We start from the raw sequence: 14060 nt of genomic DNA, 5'->3' as shown, positions 1-14060 counted from the left end.
CTGGGGATATTCGCCTTTCTGTCCTTCAGAACCTGCTTTTGGAGACTTGGGGCTGGCCTTGCCAGCTGACATGTGTTTCCATTCCTTTGCTGCATAGAAGAATACACCTTGATTGATGGCAGTCCTCTGGACCTGTGTATTTCAGCCGGAGATGGGGGGCTTGAAAGTTGTGAGTACACTTTACTTACTTGTGCTGTGTCGCCTGCCATGGGTTACTTTGGGGAGTCCTTGTCCATAATCAGTAGACGTCAGCCTTTCTGTCCTTCAGAACCTGCCTTTTGGAGGGGGGGGGGCTGCCAGAATAGGGGGGATGCTTGCCTTGCTTCCAGTATCTGGTGGGAGGGGGGCGCTGCACAATTGAAGTTTCCCAGCAAGTTTAGTGTCACTGGCTTGTTCCTGAGCCATTCCATAGATGCCTGTAACTGCAGAGATAGCAGTGGGGAGACCCTTTATTTGGGGAGGGTGGTCTGTAAGTAGGACCCCAGAAAAGTAATCTGTTCCCAACCTGAAGAGATTGTAGAGGAGTGGGCAGCAGGGTGAGGTTCCCTGTGCATTTGGTGTGTGTAGCTTGCAGAGAATCCATTCTATATACTCCTGAACTGTTCCCTTTTCATCACCTCCAGCCTCCCGCCCATGTGAGGTTGTGGGATCTCCTGCAAACTTTTTACCATCAGATGGGTTGGACTGCATTAAATGTTTTAGGTACATTTTATATTTTAATTCTAGAATTTTAACTGTAATTTATAAATTGTATTGGAATTTCTTTGTACTGTACGTTGCCCTGAGCCCTGTTTTTCAGGGGAGGGTGGCCTAAAAAAACGAATTTAATAAACAAACAAATAAATACGCTTTTGAACCTGCACCTGGCATTTCTTAGGAGCATGTAGAAGAGCATCACAGGGAGGTTATTTATGAGTTTGGTGCCTCTAGCTTGCACAGGGTCTGTTCTATATACTGAATCTGAACCTGTCATTTTCCCGGAAAGCACTTTCCTAAGGACACCTTCTGGGGAGGAGGGAGCCATAACTCAGACCCTGTAAATTCAATCCTTACCAACCTTAGAGGGCAGGTAGAGGAGAGTCAGCCGGAGGTCCCATGTGAGTTTAGTGTCTCTAGCACACCGGGGGCAGGGAGGCATTCTAATTTTTTTGCAAACTGAACTGGTTCATTTGGTGCCTTGAAGTTCATGACAGTTCATTTCTAATGAACTGGGCATGCCACGAACTGAAACAAACAGCATTTTCCCAGTTTGTGCCCATCCCTAGTCATGAGATCACAGCCAGGCTGTTAATGATCACTGTTAATTCTTTTCTAGAAGAGTTAAAATTAAATTACATAAATTATATATTCACAAAGCATATAATAATTCAAGATGGAGAAAGTAAATTAGTCCAACTTTTTAATCATTAAAATAATTTTAGAAAGAATAAAGAGCTAACATAGAACCATTTATTTATTTGTTTATGTTAATCTCTAGTCCACCCTATCCCATGAGTGGGCTCAGGGCGGATTACAACAAATTTAAGCAATAGCAATATGCAATAAAAATTAGGAATAAATTTAAACAGTTAAAACAATAAAATTACTCCATTTTACGTAGAAGACAACTAATCAGGCCATAGTGCAAATAGAGCTGGAACTGATGATATCTCAATAGGCCCAATAAACAGTGGAATTCTGCGACAAGGGAGGCGAGACTCAATATACTATAGCATCCACGGCCTCACTCAAAGGCCTGGTAGAACAGCTCCATTTTACAGGTCCTATGAAAAGGTAGTAGATCAGGTATGGCTCTAATCTATAATGGAAGCATGTTTCACCAGGCCAGAGCCAGGGCAAAAAAAGCCCTGGCTCCAGTCAAGGCAAGACAGACATCCTTCAGGCTGGGGGCAACCAGCAAATGGTAATTAACTGAACGTAAAGTCCTTCAGAGCAAATAAGGGGATAGGCGATCTCTCAGGTATGTCAGTCCAAGGCTGCGCAGGGCTTTAAATGTCAGTACCAAAACCTTACTTATACATAGTCTACATTAAGTACTTCACTTGCACTGTATACTAGCTTAACTCAACTATCTTTTTACCTGGAATTATGTGCTCTAGATATACCTTATTTACTTTTATCTTCTTTTGCTTGAAGCATGCCAACTCTCTGGCCCATGCGTTTGTCAAACTACACCCACTCATGCTCAGGAATATACCTATCTTTGATATTGGGGGGGGGGGGGGGGAGGCAGGCAGCTGCTCGTTTTATTTGAACTACATGAAATAATACACTTTACCATCAATAAGGGCATAAAACCATTACTTCCAGAGTCTAAAATTACATAACTAAACCATTAGTTATACAAGATACTGAGGTATGTTTTAAATTGTTCTATTAATTATGTGTAGGATGTTGCCCAACCATCTTTGTCTTTGGTATTATTCCACATAAACTTAAAGTATTCCTTTAAAATGCACCAAATACTCCCCTGTGACTATATATTTCAGTGGAAGATCAGTAGGTGTGGACAAATTTAATTTCAGGGAATGAATAGAATTCACAAATAGCTAAGCCACAGAAAATGAAACAAAGATATAAATTGGATTATGAGTTAACCCCAGCCATACAATCAGTGCATCTAGAAGCAAGGTCTAGCAGGAAAGCAATGAACCAAGGAGCTAGCCTAAAGATATTGCACCAGCAAGGCTTTTCCGGAACCTCTTTGTGGAAACTAAATTCTCAAAAAATGTGTAAAAGTTCACGAGAGGCACCTCTGTGTTTTTCCTTCATTTCCCTCTTGAAAATTCCAGCACCTTAAAAAAAAAGCTCTGTGCACAAGTAACCACTTCCTTCAAATTGACTTTCTTTACAGTACTGCACTTCAGATAGATTATTCACTTCTACCTATTGGTGTAACTCAGCCTTCATCCTTCCAAGGTCAGTAAAATGAGTACCCAGCTTGCTAGGGGGGAAGTGTAGATGACTAGGGAAGGTAATGGCAAACCACCCTGTAAAAAAGTCTGCCGTGAAAACGTCGTGATGTGACGTCACCCCAAAGTCAGAAATGGCTGGTGCTTGCACAGGGGACTACCTTTACTTTTTTACCTATTGCTGAGTGATGACTCCAATTCTTGTCCTCATTCATTCTATTGTGCTGGCCATAGCATCTTTCCACCAGATTCATGTGTTGTCTTACTTAGGTAGCTTCCCATTACTTCCTCTATCTAACTAGTTTGACTTGCAGCTCGGAAGCCACATGCAGCTCTTTCACACATATTGTGCGGCCCTTGAAGTTCTCCCCCCCACCACTGGCCAGCTTGGATAAGGCATTTGTCTCATTAAGTCCCTTCTCCAAATCAAGCCAGCTGAAATTAAAGTTTCTCTCCCCCTCCCTCCTTGGAGTTCATGTCTTGCAGCTCTCCAACATCTAACATTTATTCTATGTGGCTCATGTGTCAAGCAATTTTGGCCACCCCTGAACTACATTAGCAGTGCAATCCTGAGGAGAGTTACTCCAGTCTAAGCCTATTCATTTCAATGGGCTTAGAACGGAGTAACTCTCCTTAGGATTGCACTGTAAGTCTCTCAGGGCACAGACTATTCAGCAGGGAGTTCCACCAGGTTGGAGCCAGCTGGATGTCTCGGCCTGGGAACCACCAGCAAGTTCTTATCAACTGAGTATAATGCTCTTCACAGGGTATACCTGGGGAGGCAGTCCCAAAGATGCATGGGTTCCTGACAGTTAAGGACCTAAGAGGTCCAGAACCTGATCTGGTACTCCACCAAAAGCCAGTGCAGCTCATGGATCATGGGTTGAATATGTGCTGTACACTGGGTCCCCTCGAGGACTTGTGCTGCCACATTCTGGACCTGTTGGAGTTTCCGGGTCAGTCTCATGGGTAGCCCTACATACAGAAAGTTACAGCAGTCCACTCTGGAGATGACTGTTGCATGGATTACTGTTGCTAGATCAGGGCAAGATAGGTAGGCAGCCAGCTGCCAGACCTGGTGCAGTTGGTAAAGTGCCAGTATGGCAAGATTTGTGGCCTGGGCCTCCAATGATAAAGAAGCATCCAGAATCACCCCCAGATTCTTGATAGTTGATGCCAGTGTCAAGGGCACACCGTTAAGAGCCAGGAGACAGTATCCTAATCCTGAATCCCCTTTCACAGTCACAGAGTCTCTGTCCTTGCAGGATTCAGCCTCAGCTGGCTGCTTCAACCATCCCACCACAGCCTCTAAACCTTCCTCGAGGTTTGCTGGGGCAGTGTTTGGTGAGATGTAGTTGGGTGTCATCAGCATACTGGTGACACCCCAGCCCAAAGCGCTGCAACAGTTGGGCAAGAGAGTACATATGGATGTTAAATAATACTGGAGAGAGGATTGCCCCCTGAGCAATCCCACATACTAATGGGTGTCTAGTTGACAACCTTTCTCCTACCACCACCCTCTGACCCACAACCTTAACTAATTCCTTATATTTCTTTCATTTCTACCTTGTGGAATTGAAGGCGGCTTACAATTTAAATAAATAAATTTTAAAAACACATAAAAGATCACATATTTGATTTTCTGGGAGGAGTGCATGCAGCAAGGAGAACATCGTTCAGATCAATGTACCCAAGTTTTATTGTGATTACTGTGATACTTACCCATGAATCTCTATCTGTGAGAAAAACCCATCATAGGGGCAGGAAACACTACAATGGGCAGAGAATGTGAAAGACCACTATCAAAAATAGATGGAAGAGCAAACACAAAGTCTGATTGAAAACCTGAAATCTTTGATAACAAAGTCTGATTGATAAAACAATGGCTGCGTTTCAACAAGGGAAAATCCCACACACTTCATTCTCCACTCCACCTCCAGGAGGAGCTATGATACCACCCCCCCACCATATACCTGGACCTCCATGATCTGGTATGATGCCAGCACCGTATATGGGTGGGTCTCAATGATGCCAATGATGGGTCTACCTTTCCCCAAGAATGATGCCAGTTGGACTGCTTCAGGAATGAGATTGCCTATGGGAGGACACATGCCAATGATGCCAGGGCCTCCAATGATGAGACCTTCATCCAGACCTATGATGGTGCCAAGCAGACCAGGAATGGCTCATCCAGACAGATAAAGTGGAAGGGGAAACACCATGCCTCCTTTTTTTACTTTATGTATGCTCTTCTGTGACAGAGGCCTGGGAGTCGCATTGTCCAGGATACCACATAAAACAGGTTTTTTTTTTAAAAAAAGTTGCAGGCTCAATGTGTATGCCATGGGGAGGGAAAAGGGACAACTAAGAGTACTAATCTAATGTTTTGCAACAGTTTTCAAATCCATTTGTTTGTGAATAGTTAAAATAAAAGGGAAGATTGGAAACACTTACTGTGAAGCTTCCTTCTTGGTGGTTCTGGAGTGGGATGGTGCATCACTAAAGGGAATAGGCTCCTCCTCCGGAGCAGGGTTGGTTCTCCAACTGATCCAAGGGAAAGGAGTGGCATCTCGCTTCCCCCGTCATCACCAAGCCATTTCTCCCCCAAATAAATTCTTCTGAAAAGCAAACTCTGAACGACAGCACCACACCATTGAAAGCCAATGAAGGTAAGCAAAAGTTTTAATAACTTACAACATCTTTTAACATAGCCATACCACATTGTACCATATACAGAAGGACAGTGGTGATAGCAAAAAAAACTTCAGAGAAATTGTACACTCCATTAAGAAGCCACCATGAATGCTAAGTGGGTTGAACTGTCCCACTCCAGAACCGCCAAGATGGAAGATTCACAGTAAGTGCTTCCAATTTTCCGTTCTCCAGTGGTTCTAGTGAGTGGGACGGTCCATTACTAAAGGGACATACAAAAGCAATATGCTCCCAGGGAGCAAATGGCTTCCCTTAACCAAGAGTCTGCTGAAGCACCCTAAGCCCAAAGGTCACTTTAGTCAAAGCCCACTTATCCACTTTATAGTGTCTAGTAAATGTATGTACTACCTCCAAGTGGCTGCCTTACAAATGTTCTCTAGGGACAGAAAAGCTCTGTATGTTGCAGATGTGTCTGCCTTAAGGAATGAGCTGTTATCCCCCTGGGGTTTCAAGCCCCTGAGATAGATATGCCCATGAAATACGTTCCCTTAGCCATCTGCTTAGTGTGGATGGTGAAACAGGGGGTCCCAGTGAAGAAGAGTTAAATGAAACAAAAAGGGAATCAGATTTCCTAAATGCCTTAGTTCTCTCTGCATAAAAGCTCAATGCCTACTGAACATCCAAACAATGCCACTCTTTTCCCCTCTCCTCCTGGGGATTAGGACAAAAGGAGGGGAGTACGATCTCCTGAGCCCTATGAAAAACTAAATTTACCTTCAGAACGAAAGCGGGATCAGGTCGTAACCACTCTATCCACATGAAAAATGCACAATTCTTTATCTACAGATAGAGCCTTTAACTCTGACACTCTCCATGCCTAGATATTCCCCAGCAAAAACAAGGGTTTAAATGTTTCAGACTGCATGTAGCCATAGGCTCGAAAGGAGGTTTACCCAATGCCTTCAAAACTATATTCAACTTCCAGGTAGGAAAACCTGTGAATTGGAGGGGGTAGCAACGATGTACCTCTCAGAAAACCCTTTACATGTGTCTTCGTAAGGTATTGGTAGGTAACCCTTATTTAGATACTCTCGCAGAAAAAGAAAGTTTTCATCCTGGCACCTTTAAGGGATCCCAACCTTCTTCTGAACACCAGGTAGAAAAAACCCTCCAAGTATTATTATACAGCCTGTAGGCTGATCCCTTCCTGGATGCTAACATAGTATCAATAACATGATGTGAATAAGCCTGCTAACTGCGCCTACTCAGTCTCCAAGCAGTCAATTGCAGAAGGTCTGGTTGAGGATGACACATTGCCCCCTGCTGCAGGAAAGTTCTATTAACTGGCAGATGCCAAGGTGTCTCCCTCAAAAGTCTCAGTAGATCTTGAAACCATTCCTGTCTTGTCAAAAAGGGGGCTATCAGCACCAATTCTGCTCTCTGCTCCAACATTTTCTGAATAACTCTAGATATGAACAGATATCAACCGGGGGGAAAGTATATAATAGACCTGGAGGCCAGTTGCAACTCAGTGCATCAATCCCTTCTGCGTTCATGTCTCTTCATTTTGCAAGAAATCTTGGCACCTGGCAATTTTGTGACTTGGCAAACAGGTCCATCTCCACTCTGCCATACTTGAGACCAATCAGCTGGAAGACCAATCTGTCCAACATCCATTTCATCTGGTCCAGAGTCTGTCTGCTCAGCCAATCGGCCGAAATATTGTCCTTGATGGCTACATGGATTGCTTTTAATGACTGCAAGCGCATCTCTGCTCATGCCATCAGAATGCTGGCCTCTTTGCATAGGGATCAAATTCTATACATGTCTCTTCATTTTGCAAGAAACCTTGGCACCTGGCAATTTTGTGACATGGCAAACAGGTCCATCTCCACTCTGCCATACTTGAGACCAATCAGCTGGAAGACCGATCTGTCCAACATCCATTTCATCTGGTCCAGAGTCTGTTAGATCAGCCAGTCGGCTGAAACATTGTCCTTGCTGGCTACATGGATTGCTTTTAATGACAGCAAGCGCATCTCTGCCCATGCCATCAGAATGTTGGCCTCTTTGCATAGGGATCAAATCCTGGTCCCTCCCTGTTGATTCACATAGAATTTTGCCATCACATTGTCCATTTTGACAAGTACATGACAGTCTGTGAGAGCCATCTCAAAATGTGACAGACCTAATCATATTGCCTGGAGCTCCAGAAAATTGATGCTCTGCTGGGCTTCTTCCTTGGACCACCTTCCTTGTGTCATCTGGTCCCCAACCTATCAAGCTATCATGCTGACCCTCTGTAGTTCCCAAACTGAGACTTCTTGAAGGAACAGCAAAAGATTTAGTCACCACCGAAGATGACTGTGTAGCTCTGTAGACAACTCCACTAGCATGGGCAGTTTGTTGCTGATAGTCTGCTGAAAAGAAAGTAAAAATTGCTGCAACGGATTAGCATGGAACCTGGCCTAGTGCAGCACATCCTGACAAGACACCAAAATGCCCAACAGTTTTACCAGTGTCATCACCTGAACTCTTGGTTGGAAAGAACTCCCTCCATTAAGGTTCGGAGCTTTACCTGTCTCTTGGCTGTTAGAAACACTTTGTCCAATTGGGTGTCTATTAGAACCCCCAGATGCACTGGTTGTTGTAATGGAATGATATTGCTCCTTTTCGTATTCACCACAAAACTTTGGTCCTGTAAGGTACTCACTGTCAGATTGGTCACTTCCAGAGACTGATGATTGGACCAAGCCATGACCAATACGTTGTCTAAATATGGGTACAGCATTACCCCCTTCAGACACAAATGAGCCACTAATTCTATCAGGATTTTTGTAAACACTCGAGGAGACAACTTCAGTCTGAATGGCAGTGCTTGGTATTGATTACGCCATCCATTGTAGATATATCAAAGGAATTTTCTGTGCCTCTCCCTGATTGGTATGTATAAATATGACTCTGTAAGAGCTTGAATAGTCAGAAGAATGAACTACAACGCTTCCATTCGAAACTTCTTTGTCCGTACAAACTTGTTTATCTATTTTAGGTTCATAGCAGCTCGAAAATCGCCAGGAAAAGGATAGAATATACTCTAAGGCCTCTCTAAGATGGGGACACCTTCTCTATTGCCCCTAGGTCCAGTAGGTGTCACACAGCAGGGGTGGCCAACGGTAGCTCTCCAGATGTTTTTTGCCTACAACTCCCATCAGACCCAGCCATTGGCCATGCTGGCTGGGGCTGATGGGAGTTGTAGGTAAAAAACATCTGGAGAGCTACTGTTGGCCACCCGTGTCATATAGCCATTAGCATCTGCTGGTGGGCTAGTGGGTCCTGTTTTTTCGGAACTTGGTGAAACCTCTGCAGTGGGAGGAGTCCAGCTCTAGAGCATAGTCCTTTGTCATGGTGTCCACAACCCATTGATCTGTCACAGACTCCTTCCATTGGTCTGCAAAATGACGAAGGCGATCCCTAATACCCACTGCTTTGGGGTGCCTGGCATAGTCATGGAGAGTCCCCTTTCTTGGGGTTATCCTTTGTTCCCAGGCCTGTCTTTCCTAAGGATTTGGAGTCCCTGCTTCTGGACTACCATTTTTCCTTGAAGGATTTGAAATTGGAGGACAGTGGAGATTTCTTGGAATCTCGAAAGGACTTGTAATGCTTTTTCTGCTTAACATTATTTCTTTTGGAGGGCAACACTTTCTTTTTGGTTTTGGCCTCAATTAAAAATCGCTCCAGACTATCACCAAAAGATTTGTCCACTTAAAGGGTACAGCTGCAACTTTGGCCTGTGTTGCTACATAATCTCCTGAGCCATGAATTCCAATGGATCGCTACACCATGCGCCATAGACCTAGTGGACAATTGGACTGTGTCCAGAGTTGCATCCACAGTAAATGCTGTTGCCAAGGCAATTTTCTTGAGCTCATCTTTAAATTTCTTCAGCACCCCACTATCTGCTGCCACCAGATTGAAGTCCAGAAGTACACAGCCCATGCAACTAGGAATGCTATATTGAAAGCCTGGACTGACCAAGCTGAAACCTCAAAATTCTTGCTCCACTCTTCTGTCACAGGCATCTCTTGGCAGGCCATCAACATACACTGTTAAACATGAACTCAAAAGCAGGCTATTTACCGATTCGCCGACCACCGGTAACTTCCAGAGGCTTAGTTGCCTCTGGAATCAAACCATACAACTTCGAAAATAGCTATGGACTAGATCTGGGCTTTGTAGGATGCTCCCACTCCGCCTTACTAATGTTGATGAAGGAAGCCGACAAGGGAATCCGTCTTTGGGAGACTCCCACCTTCCCAGACCCCAATGGAAAGTCTGGGTCTAAGACCTCTTTCTCTTTGGATGTAGGCACAAATTCCAGCTCTCCGAGTACTTTATGTAAAAGTTTGGAGTACTATTCCAAGGAGGACAGTCTAGACTGTACTGCAGGTACTACTTCCTCCTCCTCTGATAAGTCCCCTTCTTCCTTTCCAGAACACTGACTGGAGGAATTGGAATCTTCTTCTTGTGAGCTGACAATGGGAGAGTTAATACCTACGGCTAGCTTGCCCTTCTTATGTTCAACAGGAGGCACATCTGCTCTGGCTCTCTTTCTAATATTGGGAAGTGTTGCAGAGGCCAATGCTTGAGAAGAACCTAGTTCCTTCAAAAGTTCCTTTTTAGCTACTGTAGAAGATTAGTTTGGGTATCTTCCCCAGATAGATCTGGTTCATTCTCACCAGCAGAATCCTGCACTGAAGAGGTTCCTGCATATCTGGGCAGTTCAAAGTCACTGAAGGAACCTCCTGTATTACTGGAACCCATCAGCCATCTTGATTGAATTGGAAGCTGAAAACAAAAGTGAAAACAGGAGAACCAGCAATAAGGAGTTAGGACCATAAAATGGCTGCCCACATGCTGGCTCTTGCTGCCCTACTTCCCCTTCTGGTCCCACCAACTCAGCCATGGGGTACAAATCTACAAGGCTCAGGCTGCCCTTTGGCTCTCGACTCCACAGGCATACAAGGGGACCCCTGCATGCCGCCACCACCACCGACCGTAACTGCCAAGCAGTTTCATCCAGTTGTAAGAGGACTCTCCCCCAACCTGGAAGGTCCGTCCCTGGCAAGGGGCCCATGAGTATGCACCATTCGCTATCCAGCAGCTTACCTGTACTCCTCACAAGTGTGCTCATCTGGGCTATCTGACCCCTCAGTCGACTGCAGACACCGCAGCGCCACATAGGACCGCACACCGTCTCAACCACTTCCTGACTTTATATGGGTGCAGGAGAGGAGGTCCTACTTCAGGTAGGGCACTCTGCGGGAGACTGCTGCTCTGCCACTGTTGTCAGGCCCAACCCTGAAACATCTGGCCATTTGTTCTGCTGGCAGCTGCTAGTGGCCTGATGAAGCAAGCAGAGTCTTTCCTTCCTGGATCCTTCCTGGATCACTGCACTCTCTAAGTGCCAAACACATCCTGCTCCAGCAACAGGGCCAGTAAGACTTGGGAAGATCCCAGGGAATAGATCACTCTCCCCCTTGGGTCAATTGGAGAACTGACCCTGTTCCAGAGAAGGAGGAGCCTATTTCCTTTAGTGACAGACCATCCCACTCCTTAGAACCACCAGGGAATGTTCATACTTGTTAAAAAAAGATCACATATTTAAAATCTCAATTAGAGATTCCAATAAAGAAAAATTAAATTCATCAAGTTGATTATGCTTTTTTTTGGTCCTGAAGCTACTAAGACCACTCTGAGTAGCTCCAAGCCAAAACATAAAATAGGAAGACATTGCTTTGTCTGCTTTCTCCACATCAAGTACAATTTTATAACTGTCACGGACTCTTAGAGCAGGAGTCCTCAATTCCCAGACCAGTACCGGGCTGTGGTCTGTTAGTAAGCGGGCCACCAAGCCTCACCACTCCTACCTGTGGTGCCGTGCAGCCTCACCACCCCCCGCAGTACCTCCTCCTTCTCCCTCCATTTTTACAATATTAAGGCTCGGAAAGGGGCTGTGAAATGCCTTCCGGGCTCTGTAAAGGCTGCCCACTCCCCCGCTGATCATCTAGGAAACCATGGCAGTGGCGGCCCACTGAAAAAGCCACATTGCCCTGCAAAGGCAGTGTGGCTTTTTCAGCGGGCCACTGCTGCCGCTGTTTCGACGTGGTTTCCCTGCCGATCAGCAAGGAGGGGGGAGTCGGCCTTTACAGAGCCCAGAAGGCACTTCACGGCCCCTTCCCCAGCCTTAACATTGTAAAAACGGAGGGAGAAGGAGGTGCTGTGACCGGGGGGGGGGGGGAGGCTTCGCAGCGCTGCAGGGGGATGGGCCAGTCAAATTCGTTGTCCCCACCCTGCTGGCCCTGGGGCCGTGGTGGGCAGGCTGGCCCTGGGGCCAGTCCCTGGGGCCAAAATGGTTGGGGACCACTGTCTTAGAGGCAATGCTGGTTGATGGGATTAGTCTCCCACACTTTATACTGGGTAACTTTCATACACAGAAAAGCTTGGGGCTCTTTAGGAAAGCATATCAGAAGTGTAGCTAGGAATGCATCTTTCGCAGTTGCATTTAACCTAGAAGCTAGCACTAGATTCAGGTGATCTGGCTATGCTGAGACTAGAAGCCATGTACCTGAGCAACTATCATTGACTTTATGAACCTGTATAGCACCTCCAGTCATCACAACAGTTGCTCTCTATCTGTTCCCTCCTGTGCAAATTTTTTTTTGCATAATGTTTATTGTAAGACCTGCAATCATACATAATAATAAACATGGTACAGTGAGAATACAATGTGTCTGATGTTTAAATAAAGTATACATCCAAATGAGTCAAAATATCATAAACGAAAACGCACACACAGTTGGTGCTGTGGCAGCTCCCAGATTTTGAAATAGCTTTCCTGAAAATACAGAGGAAGTTCTCACACAGATAATATTTTGGTGCCACTAAGCCTGAATAATTTAAGCAGCATTTGGCAGTTTTTAAGCATCATCAATTCCTAATTTTAAGACAAAGAATGCTTTAGCTGTTCTGATTGTTACTGGATTTTAGATATTTTAACATTTGGCCACTACTCTTCAGATCCCAACACTGGGAAAAGGCAAGGCTATCAATATTTTGGGAGGGAAGGTGGCCTGATCTCATCACATTTCAGAAGCAGGGTCACTACTTTGAAGGGAGACAAGGAAGCTTCTGCAGAGAAAGGCAACGACAAACAACCTCTGCTTCTCATTTGTCTTGAAAGCGCATTGCTGGGGTTGCCATAAGTCAGCTGCAACTTGAAAGCACTCCATACACATCAACATTTTAATAGATAAATGTTTCTTTAGCTTACCTTCAAATTACTTTGAAATAATTTTTGGAAAAAGTCCTTCTGAAATTAAAGACAAACATGTTGGACTTTCTGGAAATCTTTCTGCTTGCATACAAGTTTCATTTGATCACAGTCTCTTTCTGAAACAAATTTTTAGTCTAGTGGCACCTTTAAGACCAACAAAATTTTATTCAAGATGTGACTTTTCATGCGCACTAAAGTCAAAAGATCAGTTTGGGATTGCAAGTATGATGGGTCTGCTGCTTGCTACAATCCTCCTATGGGCATTCTGAGTAACTTGTCTCCTTAACTGGGTAACTTGTCTCCTTAATAGCATGGAAACAAGTCTATCCTGAGGATTTTGAACGGTTGTTTTAGGTTGAGTGGAACATAACTAGATATCAAGTCATTTGTATCAGAGGAGTGGTAGAAGTTGGGAGAGGGTACTGATTTATTACCAGAAAGGAACCATCTTACTAAGGAACCATTTTCCTCTTTCCACAGTATGTTGCAGCCATCACATTTTCACAGGGTATATCAAGTTACAACAGCAACCCAGTATGCCACACTAATTTGCAGGCTCACAGCTACAATGGGGCCCCTCAGGGCAGAGCCGGCGCATTCATTAGGCGATATTCGGCAATTCCTCGGGGCGCCGGCTCTTGGGGGGCACGTTGTTTCTGGACGCTGAGTGGTTAGAGGAACTCTTCCGGCCCCTCAGTATCCAGAAACAACACACGTTCAGAAAGCGCACATTGTTCCTTCCGCTTTGAGGGATCAGAGGATTTTCCTCCATTCCCTCAAAGCCAAAAGAGCCGTGTTTCCCTCCCCTCACATCCTCTGAGGGCACAGGGGAAGGGAAGGCTGAGTGTTCCTTCAGCTTTGAAGGATAGAAGGAGTTTGCCCCGATACCTCAGAGCTGAAAGAGTGGCCTGAGTGCCCAGTGTGATGATGTCATGGTGGGCAGCGGCAAGACTTTTGGCTGTTTTTGAGGGGGAGGGAGGCAGCCTCCGGAGCTCTGGCATCTGCCCCTCCTGAATGCTGCTCAGCTTTGCTGGACTTTCTGCCGCTCTTGGGGGGGGGGGGAGAGGCGGCCGCTGGCATCCGCCCCTCCTGAACGCTGCTTGGCTTTGCTGGGCAGTGGCAGGACTTTCCACCGCTCTTGGGGAGGAGGGAGGTGGCTTCTG

The 14060-nt window shown here is 45.4% G+C and overlaps 1 protein-coding gene and 1 pseudogene across 9 annotated transcripts in view; one reads left to right on the top strand and one right to left on the bottom strand.

Moving 5' to 3' along the window:
• The window catches only part of LOC132575191 (chromodomain-helicase-DNA-binding protein 7-like), a 313791-nt gene that overhangs the window by 184776 nt on the left and 114955 nt on the right, over window positions 1-14060 (bottom strand). The window lies entirely within an intron of this gene.
• On the top strand, window positions 4013-5217 carry LOC132574787 (U1 small nuclear ribonucleoprotein C-like; annotated as a pseudogene).

Source organism: Heteronotia binoei, chromosome 7, assembly GCF_032191835.1.
Source record: "Heteronotia binoei isolate CCM8104 ecotype False Entrance Well chromosome 7, APGP_CSIRO_Hbin_v1, whole genome shotgun sequence".
NCBI lineage: Eukaryota > Metazoa > Chordata > Lepidosauria > Squamata > Gekkonidae > Heteronotia > Heteronotia binoei.
Note: the sequence above shows the minus strand (reverse complement) of the source record. Positions and strands in the feature narration are given on the sequence as shown.